Source organism: Erpetoichthys calabaricus, chromosome 4 (assembly GCF_900747795.2).
Source record: "Erpetoichthys calabaricus chromosome 4, fErpCal1.3, whole genome shotgun sequence".
Taxonomy (NCBI): domain Eukaryota; kingdom Metazoa; phylum Chordata; class Cladistia; order Polypteriformes; family Polypteridae; genus Erpetoichthys; species Erpetoichthys calabaricus.
Genome location: NC_041397.2, coordinates 94,866,400 through 94,888,560, shown reverse-complemented (window position 1 = coordinate 94,888,560; position 22,161 = coordinate 94,866,400).

Here is a 22,161-nt window from a genome sequence, read left to right as displayed (position 1 = left end):
AACATTGAATAACACTGAGAAAACCTTGAACAACAGAGAAAACTAACATCGCAAGAACTCACGATATAGCGCTACGAACCGCTCGCTAAAAACACTTTTTTTAATGAGTTTTAAGCACAGGGAAAAACATGAACATTTGAAAAATCCGTAATTTAATAAACAACCAAGAAAAGTAACATTGTAACAATGCATGCTACGAACCGATCGCTGTAAACAGAAGTGAAGTGGAGGTTAAAATCCAATAGAAAAAATTCTTCATTAAATACAAAGAGGTTAAAACAATGCTCGAATCCATCTCTTTAAAAACAGACCTGTGCATTCCTTAACTGCCTTCTCGGCCTTATGCGGCCAGCCCTCTCTCTTTCGCTCACTCCCTTGCGCTCTCTATCTCTCGCGCGCGCTCTCTCTCTCTCGCTCGCTGTCTCTCGCTGCACAGGGAATGCACAGGGAGAGACTGGCGCGCACAAAAGTGTGGTCATGAACAGTTGCAAAAGTTTGGTGAACTTTTTGGTCGTAACCCGATTTGTATGTGTTCAGAGACGTTCGTGAACCGAGGTTCCATTGTACTTTAAAAAGTGAGCCCAGGAAGTGGATAAAGTGATAACAAGTTAGCATGCAGCTTTGAAATAGTTTTAGCGTCAAATACTGCAAATGAAATGTAAAGGAAGATTTTGATTTGTTTACTTTTTCAATATATTTTTACACAGTCTAAACAGCAAAATTACAATCAAATGGCCAGTAATACATTAGTCACTTCTATACTCAGTAATTCCCACATTTCTGTTATTCTGGAAGACTGCTTGTTATTCTCAGAGGGTGCTGCCAGACAAAGATGAGGAGGAACATAAAAGTTACAAGGTATCGCTTTTCCTTTCTTTGGAAAACACACAAAGTCAGATCATTCAGGGTTTAAAAGACAAGCTTTTTATCCAGTATTTTACCTTGTTCTTTACTGCCCCTTACATATGAACATCATATTTTTCCACCAGAGTATTTGTCAGCAACAACTTGCTACCCCTATGAACATGTTGAAATTCAACAATGCAGTAGCTGAATGGTAAGCATAACTTGAAGCAGCACCTCAATTGAAATTGTTAAAAAATATTGGTGATTTCACAGTTATTCATAAAGATTACTCCATAGTTCTTATAGGGTTAACAGACAGTGTTTCCTGAGAAGTGGTCATCCATCATTGCTGACCATAAAAACATAGTTAGAGGTAAAAGTGGAAGTGGGCAATTGCCAATCATCTGAAAAAGAACTTGAAACTTGATTCTTATTTTTCTTCTAACCTGCAGACTGTTCCTTTATCACAAACATTGTGATTGTGTAGATTAGGAAAACACACAAAAATTCCTAGGTGTCATAAAATTATATGCTTTTCCACAATGTTCTCTATGTAAAATACTGGCATCTGTTGGTCTTATGTGATATTACGGTTCATTAAAATATGTTCATGTTCCTTTTACTTTTCCAATTGGATAAATGCAAGAGGAAGCAAAGTTGTGTTTATCCACTCAATGCATGGTCTGTATGTTTAGTGATTATTATATGTGTGTTTATTTTAGGATGCAGTATTTTTCATATTAGAGAAGTTTTGGTTTTATAGTTGCATTTGCAACTCCAGTTTAACTTGGACATATGCTATATGCTAAAAGTAAGGGTTACTGTCAGCAGTTGTAATATTCTTCAGTTTTATGTGTTTTGTATTTTTTCTCTAGATTAACAGTTAAACATTGTTTTCTGTCTCGGTTGCTGCATTAAACAAGTTAACCAACCCTCTCCGGTGTGGTGAATGGGAAATGAGTTCAAGCAGCCTGTCAAATTATGCACAGGATATAAAGAAGACAGGACAGATATATTTTAGCATTTCACAAGTATTCTTATAAAATAGACTGAAGCTGTCATGATGAATAAGTCACACATCTGTAAATCTGAGACTGCAGCTAGTTAGTCACACACAAATGGTGACACATCACTAAAGAAGAATGTTGCAAGAATAATTTCACATGTTTTGTTTTGTTTTTTATTTTCTTGTAAATGCCTTAGCTTAAAAACAAATAAATGACTTTAGCATGAACTTTATTATTTAGTGCTTCTGGTCTGAAATGTAGATAATACAAAGTTTATTTCATACCTATAAGCTGCAAGCCCTACACAAGATAAAAACATTGCAGCCATATCAAAGCCATAAGATGTTCTTTTTCAGCAAGCCCAGTACAATATTTCTGCAAGGCACTTGGGGACACATCAGTCTGCAAGTGACTATATCTCAAGGTGGTTTTAAAATAATAGGGCCTTGGCTATGTGAGTGACACTAATTAAGTATTTTGCTTTACGTGCTATCTTTTACTTATATAGCAGTGAAAATTACATTTTAACACTGAAACTTTATAAAAGAATTTTCATGCTACCTTTAACCAGGTATTACTGCAGACATTTTACAAAATAAAGGTTTATTACAAATGTGTTGTTAAATTACATGGTAACAGTGCTTGTCTTAAGGAGTACAAAGGAATTGAAAGGGTAATATGCTTTAGCAGGAACACACATCTTTGTTATAATGTTAATGTAAAGTGCTGAACCATTAACTAGGAATCTGCAGTAAGCCTTGAAATTGAAAGGTCAGCACAAGACATTACTGCAGTTTTGTCTTTTTCACTCATAATTTCCTTAAACTGTTAACCAACAGAATTCCAATAGTTCATATTACATGATTGTACCTAAAAATTACTTTGAGGACAGCTTATGCACACTTTCTCTATTTTTTGCCACTTGCACTCCTGGAGGAAACTAAAGATTACTGGAGTACAGTTACTCATAGTATGCAGTATGTCATGTAACCTGTTTTTTGGCCAAACCTAAATACAATACTTGATACAGTCTCACTGTATTTTATATGGGACTGTTTTGCACAGGCAATATATTTAAAATGGTTCTAACAGTACCTATGAGTCCAACTTTTTCCTCCTGTGTAAGCACAATGGCAGTTTAGCATTTCACTTTCAATATGGTATTTTTATCTAGTTATAAGATGGGCAGAGGGCGTTCACAAAAATGAATCATGTCCCTGTATGCCACATTTGAATTAAGGCTGTCTTTAAAATGGAGTTTCTATGTGATGCAATTTACAGTTTTTGCTAAATCATTGCAATTTAACTGCATTATAACTAGTTATTTCAGCATTGTGATAAAATATGCTGTAGGGACCACTGCTTCAAGTTAAATAATTTACTGTAGTACAGTGGCTACAGCCCTGTTGATAAGTGCAACAATGACAACATTTCCAATGCTATAAGACCATCAGTGTACTGCTGTGTAAATTTATCTGTACTTTAGTATAGCTTCCTTATAGTGCCCCACACATCTGCCTGAACAGCTGCTTTAAGCAAAAAGACTTATTAGCTCAGTACAAGCAGTTCAAACTTCAGACATAAGCTACACCTGTGCCAATCACCAAAGGATGGCTCCCCTCTGTGATTTATATTGAAGATATCTCTTCTTAGCAATAAACCTTAACCCAATTAAACAATACAAAAGCAGTATTACCATACAGCAAAATTCATAAAACACAGTAAAACCAATGGTAGCAAAAGTAGGAAATGTATTTGAAAAAGTCCAATTTTAAAAATAGTTATGTAAAATTACAGGTGATGGAAAACAAGTCTACAGACCTGCTTCAGATTTTCTTCAGTTCGCAGAAGTCATGCCAGTTTTTTTGGTAATTTTGTCTGTGTGATGATCTTCTCTATGCTGTTCTTTTTTCTTTTGGTTGTTCCCTTTATGCGCAGGATACACTAAACTTTACATGGTTATGGTTACCTTCACATAGATTTAACAATGATTACATGAATAATCAACAAATGTTTTTCTTTCTCAGTGTGATTGTCCATTCTGATACAAATCCCATAGGCTAATAAATAAACTTAGTTTTTCACATTCCAAAGAAATTAACCAAAAGGTAAAGATTAAGATCAATAAAAGATTCAAAGTTTACGTCAATATCTAGCAGTTTGTGCTAGCATTAGTTAAAAGATTCAAAATATATAATACAATTTTCTCCAGGTTAAATAATGATAAATTATAAAGCATGTATGTATATTTGAAAGAGGTTTGAAGTTTAAATTCATGCCTTGCAGTCTTGAGTTTTAAGGTTTGTTTGAGAAGGTTATTGTCCTAAAAGGTTAAAGTTCAGGTCATGTCTGCTGGCAGTTTATTCAGTGTTAGCTCACACGGTTGGGATTTTGACTTGCAGTAAATATTTGCAGTCCATGTGCATATTTTATATATTGTTTAATTCATAACTCTGTATTGTGAGTTTGACCATTTATTCTTTATATGACATATTTCTATGCTCAAACAATCACCTTTTTTGGGTAATACTACTGATGATGCCAAAACAGTATATAATCTCAAATTTGTGGTAAATTTTAAAGCACGGTGAAAGACACAATGCGTCACAGTCAGGACAATAATAGTGTGTTTCTTTTCGGATTTTCTTTCCAGATTTATCAGCTTTTGAATAGCACACTACACAGGTACAAGTTGGATTCTGTTTTTTTTTTCTGTTGGAGATATGTAATCAATAAAATGTCTGCCAATTAGACACTCTGGATTGATCCATGATGTGCTGGGTCGACCACGACTCTTTAGCAGTAGTATGGACAGTGAATATGTGGCAATGATTTGTTCTACAAGCTGGCATGTAAAGTTAGCATGAGATACAGTTTCGCCAGCTTTTTGTTTGTATGACACGAATACATTCCAAATGCACTGTTCCACCAGATAATGAAATATCTTTTTGTTGTATTTCTTTTGTTGCCTCCGCATAATGGGATAGAAAGTCCCATCATGCTATTGCAGTCAACCATAGCACAAGGCTTCGTAACCTACTTGTTGTCTTTAGCTTGTACAGTGACTGTTGTTGCATTATGTCTGGTGCTAAGAAGAGAAACATCTTTCTTGTCTTTCCATTTCAGCGCAAGCACTTTACTCTTTTGCCAAGGTACTAGTGCAGCTCACTAGCCAAAATCTTCAGGCATGCCATGACGGTTAGGGCACACTGTGCGTCAGTCTTTCTTTGCAGCAAGATGTCAAATAGCTCTGTCGAAGTATAAAAATTGTCCTTTGTTACTCAGTAACCTTGATCCAGCAGAGCATCTATCAAAGTCATCACAGATGACGTTACAATGCCGTACTGATTGTATTTTGAATCAAACATGGTCTCCTTCCCTGTGTACAGAACCGAATTCCAAATGTATCCTGTTTTAAATTCACAAAGCTCGTAAAAATGTATGCCAAATCTTGCTCTTTTGGACTTGATTTATTGTATCCATGACAGTCTGTCCTTATAAGTCATAAGACTTTCATCAATGCTGATATCATATGAATGTAAACGCTCCACATTTTTGCTACAATGGCCTGGTATATCTCCCAAATTTTCTTCAGTCTGGGGGCTGGATGGGTATTCTCATCAAAATCTACATTTTTGGTAAAGTGCAGATATTTCAGAATTAGTGAAAACCTGCACTCAGACATAATTTCTCCAAAAAATAGCAGCATTGACAGCACTTTTCCAGTCCGATGCATCTGTAGAGTTGCCCGAGTGTCACACAGGACACATTTAGCACAGTTTCTGATGCCTGAGTAACGCCCTGGTCTAACGCTAAGGAGGTTAAGGAAGAACTGGGTTGCAGGATTCCAAGAAACCCCAGAAGAGTTTTCTGGTTGTGGTTTAAACTCCCATTCCAGGCAAAAGGTCACTAAGCTAGGATGTAGGAAGTTTAGTGCTTGTAAGGGTTTGACTGTAACAAGGAAAGGTGGGCCAGAAGTAGGGCTTTGAATCTTGCTCGGTAAAGTCCAGAGAAGCTTTAGGTTTATTGTGTTCCCAATTATTTTGTACTTAATAATCCTTTCCATTTCTGTTTATCATTACTTTTTGCAGTAAAGCCGTTTATTTATTCTGACCTTCTTGGCCTCATTTAGGCATGGGGTCAGCTTGACAACACCTTCCTACAGATTACAGCATTCTGTATCTAGTGACATTCTCATAAACTGTTACAACATGGCAGAGCCTCTTTTACATGTCTAACTGAAAATACCCCAATCATAAGAAAAAAATGTTCTTATGTGGCCACGGAACATAACTGCCATTGTGCTCAATATATACACACAAGCTAACCTAGTGTTAACTGTAATGCATGTATTGTTAAGTGTAAAGATGCTATGCCTTTGAATCCAAATAACATTTGGCTTCTCCACAATAGTGCAATTTTCTAACACATCTGCTCAAATATACAACATATCTCAACTTTTTAAATAAAAAAAAAAATACCTTAAGGTTATTATTATTATTTCAGTTAAGAAGATAATGGTCATTGATTTTTGAGTGTCCTGGATCCTGTTAGGCATGTTGTGGTGTTACTGTAGCATAAATAAATTATATGTGATACTTGCATAGTAATGTAAGGTACATACTAAATGAAGCCATTCTATAAATATTTTAAAACTTGAAATCTTTCTTTATCATTAATATTCAAACCATTACATAACCAGTAGGATCAAGATCAAATCAGAAATATATGAAACACAAAAAGAAAAGGAGATATTAATCACAAGGGGAAAAATCAGTATAATTTTTGTTATATTACTGGCAAGCTGTGCATATATCTTTGCTTAAAAATAAATAGAAATGCATATAGACACAAATCCCCTCTTTGTATGTATAAATGAAAGCACCTTTGTCATATCTTCAGAACAAACCTTGAAAAGAAAGACTAATTTTGACAAAACAGATTAAAATTGGATATTAAAGAGCTTTTCTACTAAATAAAGAATACTGGCACAGATTTCCGTTAAGTGGAATAGTTTTAATAAAAATTTATAAGATGATCTTTTGTTTGTTTTTATTTGTTTTTTGGCAACTACTTGTAATACAATGATAGCTTAATCATGGGCTTACTTATAATTAATGTGGAAAAAATATCAAAACTCAAATTTGCATCTGATACAAAAAATAACAAAAAGTAAAAGTGCAAAGCAGAGCTGTAAAAAATGAATGAGACAGGGGGATCAAAGCAAAGAATGTGCAGTATAAATCATGAAACAAAGGGAAAAAATCCAGAAAAATTCCAATGAGATTATCACAAAAGAGGATAACACAATGGACAACATAAACGAAGTATGAAAGTAACTGTCACTTGGCCTACTCCCCAAACTCAGCATTTTCTACCAACACCCTTCTCTTTCACCTCCAGTGCTTCTCCTTTTGACAGTCGGTGGAAGTTCAACTCTTGCTAACACCCGTCCTTCTGTTTCCAAGAGCAGTAGGCTGAGATGACTTGTTATTTTTTTACTAGGTCCATTTCCAACCCTGCTCAGAATTAATTCCACCACAGGGTTAATGCCAAGCTATAGATCTTCCTAATAGTTCCTGGTTTTCCTACGTCCCTGAGACTTGTATTGTCTTTAACCTTATTAAGCATTCGACCCGAGTGTCACTCAGGCTATAAAAACAGTGCAAAAAGTATTAGTCCTGAGTATCATTCAGGCAACAGTATAGACACATCACGCAAAAGACCTGAGGATTCCTCGGGCAGTAAAAATGCCAAGTAGTGCCAAGCATTACTTGGGCAACAGTATAGGCATGTTTTGCGTAAGTGTCAGGCCCGACTGTTACCTGGGCAATGGTGTAGAAGCATCTTCTCCTAGCCTCATAATGGTGTCTTGTAAGAAACGGCTCTCATCAGCAGTTATGAGATAGTCAATTTGTCTTCAGGCAGTGAAAATGAAATGGTCAGTTAAACCGAAAGTGATTCTGGGAATCCGAAGGTGCAGATTCAGATGTACACACATGTGCAGTGTGCTTTTCATAATATTATTATTATTATTATTATTATTATTATTATTCTTTCTACTATTGACTTTGTACTTTAAGTATTTTTCATGTTTTACAGTAGAAAGATGAGATTTAATAACAATGTAATTTTTCAAGCGAAAAAATGCAAGCTTTTTACAGTGTTTATTGCAATATTGCTATATTTTATTATTTTTCTCAATTATTATAATAACTCTGGTTAGGTTTCTGATAACACAAAGTGCATGATGTCCAAAAAACAAAATGAACTGAAGAAAGTATAAAAAATAGCTTCTTAAGACCTGTTAACACTGAAGGCAAAATCAGTGATGTGATATGGCATGCCACATACAGATTAAGAGGAGACAGAAATAGGCCCTGACAAAGGCCCTCATCAGCCTAATCACTCGAGGTGGGCTCCAAACCTGCATGTTCTGCATCTGACAGTGACCACATTTTCAGTTTACAGAAAGAATGAATGGGAAAATATTAGTGAAGGATCATTATATTGATGCCTCAAAATACAACAAAGGAACCCTTTGTTATTTTCGTCTTACATTTTCCTGATATGAATATAATAATATTCAAGCTGGGATTGGATATGAAATGAAAAGAAAGAAAGAAAGAAAGAAAGAAAGAAAGAAAGAAAGAAAGAAAGAAAGATGAATTGATGGATTGATGGGCAAATATTTGTGTCGTCTGGACAATGAGCTATTTAATCTTGCTAATAACTTTCATAGCCTATATTCAGTTTTAGTATTAGTAACAAGTATAGGCTACATAGCCCATTTATTTATTTATTAATTTATTTTTTAAACTATTTATTGTTAATAAAAAATTATTTTATCTGCAGAATATCTTTGAAGTGGTGCCCACACCAGTTTCTGCTCTGATAACTGCGCCTAACAAATGCAAAGTTAAATCTGAAATTTCACACATTAAATATTACTTAATTTATTAACTTAATTCATTAAACAACCAATTATAATATTAGGAAATATAATAACAATGATGAAACAAATCTGTAGAAAGCTCTAGTGAACCCTCACTTCCAAGTTTTTTATTTCGAATGACTTGTCTGCGTGGGTTTCCTCCGGATGCTCCGGTTTCCTCCCACAGTCCAAAGACATGCAGGTTAGGTGCATTGGCAATCCTAAATTGTCCCTAGTGTGTGCTTGGTGTGTGGGTGTGTGTGTGCATGTGCCCTGCGGTGGGCTGGCGCCCTGCCTGGGGATTTGTTCCTGCCTTGCGCCCTGTGCTGGCTGGGATTGGCTCCAGCAGACCCTGTGTTAGGATGTAGCAGGTTGGATAATGACTGACTGACTGATGACTGACTGACTTAGCATGTGATAATAAAAAAAATCTGTCACCATCTAGTGGTGAATTACTTCTGTGCTGATGGGGATTTTAGTGCACTGCAAAGTCATACAGCTCGCTGAGTCACCACAACTACCTGTCAAATCGTTTTAATGCAAACAGAAAACCACAAAAACTACTACTGTACAACCAGGCTTTGTGATTCTATTAGTTTTTTGTGCAAAGTTTTAGAGATTCTGTGCCTGTGTTGCACTTCATACTTAATCTAAAAATTGGAATAATTACTGGCAAAATAAAATATTACAAAAATGAGTAACTTAATGTCCTTAGATTTTGATTTCTGACTGATTTAATGTCAAGAATAACATACTTTACCAGACCACTGGAATTAGCTGCTGTTATTTATTTATAAATGTATGTAGGTATGAATGTATTTATTTATTTTTGTAAAATTTATTTTTCATTATGTAAAGCACTTTGAGCTACTTTTTGTATGAAAATGTGCTATATAAATAAATGTTGTTGTTGTTGTTTATTTTTGACTAAGGTAAAAAAAAAATTATTTTTCTTAGCTTTTAATGACATCACATTTTCAATATCTGGTCCTATTCTGATAACAAGAAAGAATTTAAATCTAGGTGGGGGCAGTTTAGAGCTACTAGTCCCACCAATATGGGCAGGTTTGTGGATATCTAAGGTTTCTGGAGCCACAAAGATATGTTGCAGACCAGCTGAAAAACTATATATATACTGTAATATACATAAATTGAGTAGTAAAATTGTGAGCAGACCCAAAAGTAAAAATATATATGAAGACACAGGAAGAAAGGAAATCTAAAAGTTGTGGGTTAATTTTAACACAAAAAACTCTGGTGGTTTAAAGACAACAGACAACCAAACCTATGTCCACAACCTAGTATTCTAATATTACATAGAAAGAAAAAAATGAGAACATAAGCCTGTTGAACCTTTATATACCTTCATTGTAAGCCATATGTTGGTCCATCACTATGGAGTAAATATATATATTCCTTTAACCTTGCACGGCCAGGACGCCGCTACAGTGTAAGGGCCAAGGGAAGAGGGCTTACCAGGGCATTACCTTCCTTGGAACACTAGAGGCCAGCTCCCCTGGCTTGCAGCAGTGCCATGGGTTTAGAGCATGGAAACTCAATCCTGCTGGAGCCCCTTGGCCATCGCCAGGGGGCACCAGGAGAATTGCTGAGCCCTTGGTTACTGCATTTCTGCCACACCCGTAATTGTTGCAGAAGATGGTCTTCAAGCACCTGGAGCACTTCTGGGTGCCCTATTAAGGAAGACAGCTGCCACTACTCCAAGAGGCAGAGTTGGGAGGTGGAGGATGAACCAGGAGGTGGAGGCTTGCCAGGAGGTGTGGAGGTTGGACAGAGGAGAAGTCGAATGAGACAGAAAGAGAAAAGATAATGAATAGAAGTGTGCTTTGTGTACTGTGTATGTGCTGGAAACTGTGCTGTGAAGGTGGGAAATGAGGGAAAGCGTTTCCTACGTGGAAAAATAAAAAAGGTGTGTGCTAAACTTGTGTCCGTGTCTGTCTGTGTTGGGGTTTGGTTGTCAGGAGTGCCCTCTAGTGTCCACAATATATAACATTTTAAGCTTTTGCAACTATAGTCTGTATTGGACCATGTTTAGGAAATCAAAAGGAGGTGGGAGGAAAACAGACCATAAAAGAACATGAATTTGTATTTTGAAAATAGGATTAATTATGTTTTTCCTTGTCATAATAAACACTAACTAGAAAGTGTGGCATGGTTAATCTCCTAGATTTAAGAAATTGTACACTGAGATTTTACTATAACAGTGCAGCACCCAGACTAAATTTCATAGTAATATTTGTGAATGAGATGGATTTCTTTTTCTCAGTGAAAAAAAAGAATAGAACAAATCAACTTGAATTTTTTGCTGTGCACTCATAAATCAAAATAAATCAATCTCTTCAGACACTTAGGGATCACTCAGAAAAAGAAAAAAAACTGCAGCAAGACAAAGTGCAGACAGAATAACTTACTATGTTCCACTGTAGCATGTATCCTGTCTAAGGCAAGACAAAAAGGACCAGTCACAGTACGCTTTGGCATGACTTCAGCTGTCTAAGATAAGAAGGAAACCTTTTTGCCTTTGAGTGCTCTATATTTAAAAACGTGTATTTTATTGTATTGCTGTTTTCTGATCAATGCTGCTACATGTTATTGGAAAAAGATCACAGGCTGAAGCATTTAAAATGGTGTAGTCCACATCAATGGTTTGACCATGTGCTTGCACTTTGAGCAAAAGCTGCAAATCTTCATTGTTATATTAATAAAAGAGCCAATCAGAGCTCTCATTATTAGTTAAAAAGAGGAAATTAGATGATGGCAAGGAGACCACTGTCTAGCTCCCCTCATTAACTTTTAGTACTGAAATCAAGAGTTTCGCAAAAGTCAATCTCTCTTTTATGCCATGTATATTCACATAAATGCAAATTAAATCTTTTCCTCTAATGTTAACAGCTGAGATTATGAAACATGTAAACAATCCACACTGTGTCAAAAGGTATTTAAAATTAATACATTATTAACAAAATGCCTTTAGTGTAGAAAGGCATATTTTTAACTTGACCAGCATCTAAATGTGTCCAACATACAGTACTGTAATTGGGTTATTGCAATTATTAATGAAACTGAATGAAGTTTACCTGAATTATAAAATCTAAATAAAATGCTAAATAATAAAAGGAAACTCTATATGATTTGCATGAGACTGGGAACATTTTTTGCACAAATCATTGCAAATAGACATCTGTCACACTGCTGCTTTCAATATGATTGAATGAGGACTATTACATTTATAAGTGTTATTATCTAAAGATCAATTAATATAGGCAAAATTGGGAATCAAACAAATAAAATGTAATATAGACAAAAATGAAACTGAAAACAAGGACAGTGAAGGTTTAATTTAATTGAATTTAGTCAAAGGAATTATGGCCAGTAAAAGCACAAACAAACTGATCAAAATATGACTCTAATTCAGTCCTTGAAACAGTTTTCTTCTTTGATATTTAAAAATATATGTAAGTAGATTATTTTACCTGCAACAAGATATGGCAGTAAACCTGTGAAATAAAAACTATTTGAACTTCATCAAGATAAACAACGCTGAAATGTTTTAATCAAATGGCAGCTGCAAATCCATTTTCTTATTATTTTTGAAACTATACAGGCCTATCTAGGTACAGAAAAAGGAACATTATTAGTTTTAGATGCACTTTTTTATGGTCCTGGATGAAAACCATTAAACAAAATTGGAATGTTCTTTTTTCTCTTTTCCATTAAAATGATTACAGCAATATAAGAATCCAATAGATGAAAAAAGAAAGTCACTCCCTTAAATGGATACATACACGGTCTATGGAACTGGATAACCTAGTAATCCATGCTACAGTGAGTTAAAGAAGGACCAGGCTGTACAAAGACGTCTTCCCAAAATTAAGAGGTGACACTTGTTAAATTTTCATCAAGAACCCATATTAAACTTGGCAGCAATGGAGATCAAGATGAAATGTCTACAATGGAAAGGAGTGAGAGGGAAAGCACAAAGGTCTGGAAGTAGGTTAATGTTGATTCGTAATGTACTACTCATTGTATGCTTACTGTTTGGAAATTGCCTAATTGCTCTGAACATGTCTCCAGTTAAGAACACTGAGTTAAAGGCAATTGAATTTGGTTTCAGGTCCCACCGTTCTCAATAGGCAGCTTGTGACAGCAGCAACACAATTTTGCTTCTACTGGATTATAATCAGATTTCATTTCTTGATCTGGATGCTGGAAGGCTAAGATTCCCTGCATTGGCGCAACCATTTTACACAATAAATGCTGTAGGTACTTGGTTTCTTGGGAAATGACTTGATGCTCACAATAAAGTGCCCACTGTTTGTGACTCTTTAGATGAACATGTTAGTTTTCCTTGCTATGAAAATTAAATAGCGCTGTAATTCCTCACTGGTGTCAATGCATATTACAGTAACAATAATGTAGGTCTAGGTGAAAATTTTGTGTTTGCTGTGATTTTACTCTCTTGACATTTATTTTCAGCAATTTTACTCCATCTAACAAACTGGAATAACAGAAAGTAAAAATAATAATAATACTGTAAAAAAACTGATGTTCAAATTCTGAAAATACTTATCAATTTTCAGTAGGCCTAGAACTCCAGCAGTATTCCCTTTTTCCTGTTTACAGTCAGAAATGCTGCCACACATGGTCCATCAGTGGAGCCAATTTTTTACTTGCCATGTACTGCCTTTAAGAGTTGTTATTTGGGAACATACTAATAATCATTCATATGTGAACAACACTCTAATTATCAATAATAAATAATATTACTTCTGTCAATAAATAACCATGTTAATGAAGTGAAACAGTAGAGGTATTTTTGGGAAATGTAATCATTCTTTTGGGTTTATAGGCATCAATTATAAGGAGACCCAAGATAGAGCTGTGGCTAGAACAGTAACACTGACATTTCTGTATGCTTTGTCCAGTTTGAAATACTCTGATCTACAAAAAGAATGTTGACCTCATCTTGACACTACCCACCCATGCACCATTGATAAAGTCAGAACCAGCTGTAACACCAGTAATCTAAATACCTGGATGGGAATATCATACATCCCCAACACTTTCTGAGTCTTTAGCACTTTGCTTTTATTGAATAGTATCATATGTTTTTGACTGTTACATTTCAGTGTATTATTTCTTATCATTTTCTTGAATGATTTAACAAGCAAATAACCTTTATGAAATGTAAAGGATACATTTTTTTCTAAACTAAAAATAAAGTACAAAAAATATTGATGCAGCAAGAATACATGATGGCTGGCACTCCACAAATAAGCACAACCTCACTGCTATTGGCAACAAACTGAGCAAGTTTAAAGACAGGAATTATTCTGGGAGCAGTCTGCTTTACAAATTTACAATAATTGATCTAATGTGGAAGCAGGTAAATATCACATCACTCCATCACAGAGATTACCAAACAAAACACATTCCGAATGTAAATGGTTCACAACAAAAAAGATTATTTTCTTGAGAGCAAATAAAAATGGGAAGAAAACAAATGATACACTAATATGTCTATTTGCCTGTCTCTCTGTATAATTATATAAATATATACAGTATATATACAATGCATGTGTGTGTGTGTGTGCATGCATTGTATATATAATGCATGTATGGTTACTGTGTAAAGATATGAAGGAGTAAAGAATACATACAGTTCTAATTTTGAATGGTAGCTTTTCTAATTTTTTGCATGGATTAGTGTTCCCTGCAGTTAATGGTATAAAATGTCTAAAAATCTTACACCTAAAAAGAAATGCTTCAACTGCAAATGCTTATATTTTTATACTGGTTAAGGTTCAAGTGAACCTTACTGTGTAATTAATATGTTTCTACAATGGTTGCTGGGCAGGTAAAAGTAGTTCAATCTGAAGTCTTTTTCCCACTGTGTTATGGCAGGTGGAAAATTTTCTTCCAATAAGCTAAAATCATGGAACATTGCTAAAACATATATTCCAATGAGGCATTTACCTGACAGCAGTATTTACATTTAGAGTCCTATCTGGTCAAATTTTAGATTTTAGAATCTGAATCAAGATACGATGGACAATGCTGAGTTGAATTAGGCCATTTTGCGCATAGATTGAAAAATTTATATTACAGATGGCTGATTTACATTTGTTATTTGAAATCCATTGTCGGTGCTGCCTCGGGTTACAGTACAGCTTTTGGAGAAGGTGTTACATGTATATTGCTGATATCATTGAAAAAATGAATAGTCTTCAATGGTAAATATTGAAGGGAGCTTAGGAAGTCAAGTTTCCTTTAGTAAATCTCTAACTTTCTTATAGTAAAAGAAATTGTTGATGTTGGTTATATTTGAGGCACAGTTGATCGTTGTATTCAAGGATATCTCTCTATTATAATAAAAAAATCCTGGGATGAGACAAAACTTTTTAGCCTGGGACGAGACATGACTTTTTCACAGAGATAGTTTCATGTCCCACGAGACAATACTTTGTGCCAAGAGATTTAACCACGCCCGGGACTGGAAATAAAAGACAAAGAGCATATGACAAAGTAGAACATTGTAAGAAATTAAAAAACGGTGCAATACACAGGTTAGAGATAATGAAAGTACTAAAATTTGTAAGTTTCAAAAAAATGATAGTAAAGATCACATTAGCGAAAACAAACAGAAATTATTACTCGGTGAAATAATGGAACAGTGAAAAGAGATTGAATATATTGTTTGGATTTAAAATTTAAGTCGGAGACTTGTAGATCGTCTAAATCGTGTTACTATCAGGGAAAAGTACTGTTTCTTCCCAATGAAGAGGCGAATCCGTGAGAATTAAAAGATTTGTTGTTTGGTGAAAGTGAAATCCACATATGCGAGTGGTAGAGACTGTGGGGGTTGGCGAGCGAAGTGAGAATGTTGGGAAAACCCCTAGTTGTCAATATGAAAGCTTCTAAAAACCTCAATAGCTACAATTTCAACATTTTATAATCTGTGATGGATTAAAGATGGTGGGAATACATGATTGTCTTGCAAGCAATACTCCTTGTCAAAAATTTCTCCTGCAGTGGCACTATACTTTGAGTGAGTGTTGAATGATGTGATTTCTGCTTAGGGTCCAGTAGATGGTGAGGCATTTGATATAAAAATAACCTGGTCTCCTTACTGTGAGGCAACAGCACTACCACTGCACCACCATGCTACCCATACAACTGAGCATGCGACATACAACTGCGTATGAGTAAAACATTCTGCCATAGATTAATTTTTGCTTTGCCTAGCGACAAAACTCAGTTTTAGAAGAAACTGTATTCTTTTCAATTCAAAGAGGTAATTAGTAGGAATAATGGGAAATTTGGGTATAAATATAATTCACCCTGTAGCAGATCCTATAAAAGTGGTAGCTTCAGTCAGATAAATATAATGCCTTGATTTGTAATCATATACAATTACAAAGTTTTAGAGGGTTCATGTTAAAAACAATATACACCAAACTGATGTTTCCTTTAAGTTATAGCACTGATGTTTACAGGCTGCACAGTTACATATCCCCTGGAATGAACTCAACATTTTAAGCATTGTACGGTTAAGAACAGGTGAAAAGAGGTAATATGAACTATGTACAATGTCCACCACCTGTATGTTCTGTTTGTGGGCGACCACTTTACTGAGCTGAGCAAGTGTTTGAACTGACCAAGAAATGCTGTCGCTGTTTGCTTTTGTTACAGACAGAGCTGAAAGTTGACTGGTACGCCCTACTGGCATTTCTCTGTTTCTGCTTTGCTATCCAGAGCATAGCAGCACAACATGGTCTGACCTCGAAGGGGATACCCCAGTTCTACACAATATTGCATGTATTTTCCACCAAGCCACCTCTTCCAAACCCCTGTTCTTTGACGTTTACGTGTATAACAGCGCTCAACGATCCAGTCCCACTTGAATTTGAGTGTATTGTATACTACATTGTGTGGAGTAAGAAGAAGCAGACAGAATAGGGAGTACTACTTACAGTATATGCAAGGAGGACACATGCTAACTAGGTCTACTTTGAGTTTTGTCTAGATTTTCTTCATTCACCTTACATCTCATTTTCCATGAAGTTTGCCACCTTGTCTCTTTTTCCTGAGTAGGGCAGCTGCCCTTTTTCACTCACCTCCAGATTAATTTCTCTGGGCAATTACAGCCTCAGCTTGTACACTGGTGCTGTTTGTATTAACTGCATGCCCCATTTCACTGCGACATTACAGCCTCTCTCACAGCCATAAAAAAGTATGTGCTATCAAAGAATACTCACTAAACCTTTATATATATATATATATATATATACTAATAAAAGGCAAAGCCCTCACTGACTGACTGACTGACTGACTGACTGACTCATCACTAATTCTCCAACTTCCCGTGTAGGTAGAAGTCTGAAATTTGGCAGGCTCATTCCTTACAGCTTACTTACAAAAGTTAGGCAGGTTTTATTTCGAAATTCTACGCGTAATGGTCATAACTGGAACCTGTTTGACTGACTCACTCATCACTAATTCTCCAACTTCCCGTGTAGGTAGAAGGCTGAAATTTGGCAGGCTCATTCCTTACAGCTTACTTACAAAAGTTAGGCAGGTTTCATTTCAAAATTCTACGTGTAATGGTCATAACTGGAACCTGTTTTTTGTCCATATACTCTAATGGAGGAGGCGGGAACAAAGGTAAATGACATTAATTGTTGACTGTCTTTTAATACTGTGTACTTGTTGAGTGTCTTTTAATACTGTGTAAGCATACATATTAACACATGTGCAATTAAACGTGTGCATTTACGGGGTGATTTCTCAGGCTTAAAAGCTCGCCTTTTATTAAAAAGGTAAATGCAAACTCTTTTCATTCTGAAGGGCACAAACCACGTTAGATTTCAGCCGTTAAACGCGCAAAAATGTCAGTACACCAGATAAATAAGCGCAACATATTATCAGTTGTATTGTATGCTTACAATACATATACAAATGTGTTAATCGTTAACTAATATTATAGGATGGTGTTTTTCGACTTGCGCCTTGATTTAAACGATTGCATGTCTTGGTGGGTTTGTGTAGCTTATTGTCAATATCTTTACACCTCTTTTTAAGACTTAATTTAAAAAGGTTTTCTTTTCTTCTTAATTAAAATTTAAAAGCAATACTTCACCGCTGCGAAGCCCCTCTAGCGCTGACGTCCGACGTTCGATTACCGTAAGCGAGTGCAATGAGTGTGTACGCCTGATGAGCCAAGAATAAGGGGGAAACAGGTGTCGTGTACTCTTTGCATTATTTGACAAACTATTTTCATCCATTCTATGATCTGCTTCTCACAACTGAAGGCACCGTGGCTGATGTTACCTGACTTGCTGGCCAACCATAAGCGTTACCTGGTAGGTAACCACCCACTCACTTCACTCCAATACGGGAATCGAACCTCGGACGTCAGCGCTAGAGGCGAAGCCCCTAAAATTGCGCCACGGCGTGTGGTTCGTTTATTTATTATAAGTTCATAGACCTACAAAAGGTTGCCATTGATTTGAGGCAAGATTGCTTTTCTCATGTACAACTATACGTTGCATTCTTAACAGTAAGCTTGCACAGCTTGGTCATATTACAACCTGAGTGCTGAACTGACAACGTCGTATACAAACAGAACTATAACAATCGTAATAAATAAACAAACACTCATAACAATGACAACACAATTACATTGACAATCATGTTACGTTATTTTTAAAATGTTTCCTTTACTTTTTCATAACCACTTTAACACACTACTTCTCCGCTGCGAAGCGCGGGTATTTTGCTAGTATATAATATATATATATATATATACACATATATATATATATTTGCAAACTGTTTCTTGTTCATTGAGGTTTTCTCTTGGAGAGCTTTTTTCATTTCATTGAAAATTAAAGCAGCAGCTGCCAAATTATGTAGCTTTCTTATTAATTTTTCAACATTGTGTAAAATAACTTTATAAAGTAACATAAAAGGTTTAAATACTGGTTATCCTTTTACACTAAAATATTACTAAAGAGATACAAAAAAAGTAAAATGCATATGTTGTTTTTCTTTAAGGAGATTAAATATTACTGAAGAAAGAAAAAAAAAACGAAAACAGCCAAATGGGGCTATGCATACAAACTTAAAAGGTTTAAATAAAACAGAAATATACACTTTTATTTTTACTTGCTTAACTTGTGGAGGGTGTATCTTGTAGCAAAGCCCTAACTTTTTTCGTGAAAGCCCGTTTCAGTCAATAAGTCTTAAAAACAGGTGTAAAGATATTGACAATAAGCTACGCAAACCCACCAAGACATGGAATCGTTTAAATCAAGTATCATTACATCTTCCTTTCTTAAAGAGAAGTAAGGCATTACTTATAAGCTTACATATGTATATATATATATAGACATACATACATATATATAGATATACATATATAGATATAGATATATATAGATATATATATATATATATATATATATATATATATATATATATCTATATATATATATATATATATATATATATATCTCTGTCTCTCTCTCTTTATATATATATATATATATATATATATATATATATATATATATATATATAATCCCCGCAAAGTACTGCTTTTAAATTTTTATGAAGAAGAAAAGCTTTTTAAATTGATGGAAAATATCCCAATAGCAATTTGTTAAGGATCTGTTTTTTTGTGAAGCAGCCTTAACACAGCTTTTCCGCTGTTTTATAAACGAACGCCATATAAGGTCTTCCTTTTTCCTTGCTTCGCCAAGGAAAGAGCCTTTTTATTAAATCCAAGGGTTCTTCGCTTTTTTTTTTGTTTGTTTATTACGATTGTTATAGTTCTGTTTGTATACGACGTTGTCAGTTCAGCACTCAGGTTGTAATATGACCAAGCTGTGCAAGCTTACTGTTAAGAATGCAACGTATAGTTGTACATGAGAAAAGAAATCTTGCCTCAAATCAATGGCAAACTTTTGTAGGTCTATGAACTTAATTTAAAGTTTAGGTTTACACGGTGCTTTCTTTCCGAAGTACCTGCACTCATGAATATGTCTGCATGCGTCAGTCGCTCAAATCCCCGCGCTTCGCACCGGCGAAATACTGCTTTTAAATTTTTATTAAGAAGAAAAGAAAACCTTTTAAAATTGAGGGAAAATATACCAATAACAGTTTGTTAAGGATCTGTTTTTTTGTGAAGCTGCGTTCACTCGAGTGATCACTTCGAGATGACTTGCTGGCTAACCATAAGCGTTACCTGGTAGGTAACCACCCATACAATCAGATTGTGAATCAGACTACGAATGCCGTGAATGTAATTACCCCGATCTACATGCTGTCAAATAAACGAACCACACGCCATGGCGCAATTTTAGGGGCTTAGCCTCTAGCGCTGACGTCCGAGGTTCGATTCCCGTAAGGGAGTGAAGTGAGCGCTGCTTTTAAAGTACTGCTTTTAAATTTTTATTAAGAAGAAAAGAAAACCTTTTTAAATTAAGTCTTAAAAAGAGCTGTAAAGATATTGACAATAAGCTACGCAAACCCACCAAGACATGCAATCGTTTAAATCAAAGCGCGAGTCGAAAAACACCATCCCATAATATTAGTTAACGATTAACACATTTCTATATGTATTGTAAGCATACAATACAACTGATAATATGTTGCGCTTATTTATCTGGTGTACTGACATTTTTGCGCGTTTAACGGCTGAAATCTAACGTGGTTTGTGCCCTTCAGAATGAAAAGAGTGTGCATTTACCTTTTTAATAAAAGGCGAGCTTTTAAGCCTGAGAAATCACCCCGTAAATGCACACGTTTAATTGCACATGTGTTAATATGTATGCTTACACAGTATTAAAAGACACTCAACAAGTACACAGTATTAAAAGACAGTCAACAATTAACGTCATTTACCTTCGTTCCCGCGTTTGACTTGTGCTGTAAATCTCTTCCTCGTTTTCAGTTCACGTGATTACGTAGGAGGCGTAATACGTGATGACGCGATACGTGACTCCGCCTCCTCCATTAGAGTATATGGACAAAAAACAGGTTCCAGTTATGACCATTACACGTAGAATTTCGAAATGAAACCTGCCTAACTTTTGTAAGTAAGCTGTAAGGAATGAGCCTGCCAAATTTCAGCCTTCTACCTACACGGGAAGTTGGAGAATTAGTGATGAGTGAGTCAGTCAAACAGGTTCCAGTTATGACCATTACGCGTAGAATTTCGAAATAAAACCTGCCTAACTTTTGTAAGTAAGCTGTAAGGAATGAGCCTGCCAAATTTCAGACTTCTACCTACACGGGAAGTTGGAGAATTAGTGATGAGTGAGTCAGTCAGTCAGTGAGTCAGTGAGGGCTTTGCCTTTTATTAGTATAGATATATATATATATATATATATATATATATATATATATATATATATATATATATATATATATATATATATATAAAAGACAGCAACACTTATAACAATGACAACACAATTACATTGACAATCATGTTACGTTATTTTTAAAATGTTTCCTTTTTTTTTTCATAACCTCTTTAACACACTACTTCTCCGCTGCGAAGCGCGGGTATTTTGCTAGTATATATATATATATATATATATATATATAGTCAAGCATGGGTCACAGAATTGCACAGGAGACTGGAAGAAGGGACTAAGTTTCCAAGATATAAAATCATTATTGCTGCACTGGTAGATACAGACACAAGACTTTATTCAAAAGGGGAATATCTTCAGCACACAAACACACAGGTTCCGACTGGCAAAGACCCAGAAGAGTGTATGAGCATGCAGCTGCCAGTCCTATGCGGTAAGAAAACGGAGCAGGGGAGTTACTAAACTACCTATAAGCAACCGTTGCCACCATTATGGGCAGTTAATCGATGACACTAGTAACAATATACAGTATATTATATAGACAGTATAATTTCCCACAAGCCATCCTTCCGAGGTGTTTTCGGCAATAGACACCTACTCCTTCTTTTAATGTAGAGTGATTATTGTTACCCATTTCACATAATACACTGGTTTCACATACGTTTATAATTAAGTCATATATAATTATATTTGACTTAATGATTTGTAATTAATTAAGTCAAATTAATTTCACAATAATTTTGTATTCATAATAGGTGTACTGTACAGAGGTAGTTCAATTTGCAGAGAAACAATTTTATATAATGTTTGAATTGCTTGCATTGGAAAAATATAATGGATAATCCTGTGATCACTTTTTAAAATATACGCTCTTTTGTTACTATACAATACTTACATTTACATTTATTTGCTTAATCAGAAGCTTTTATCCAAAGCAGCTTATAAAAGAGTTCAACATAATCAAGTAAAATCA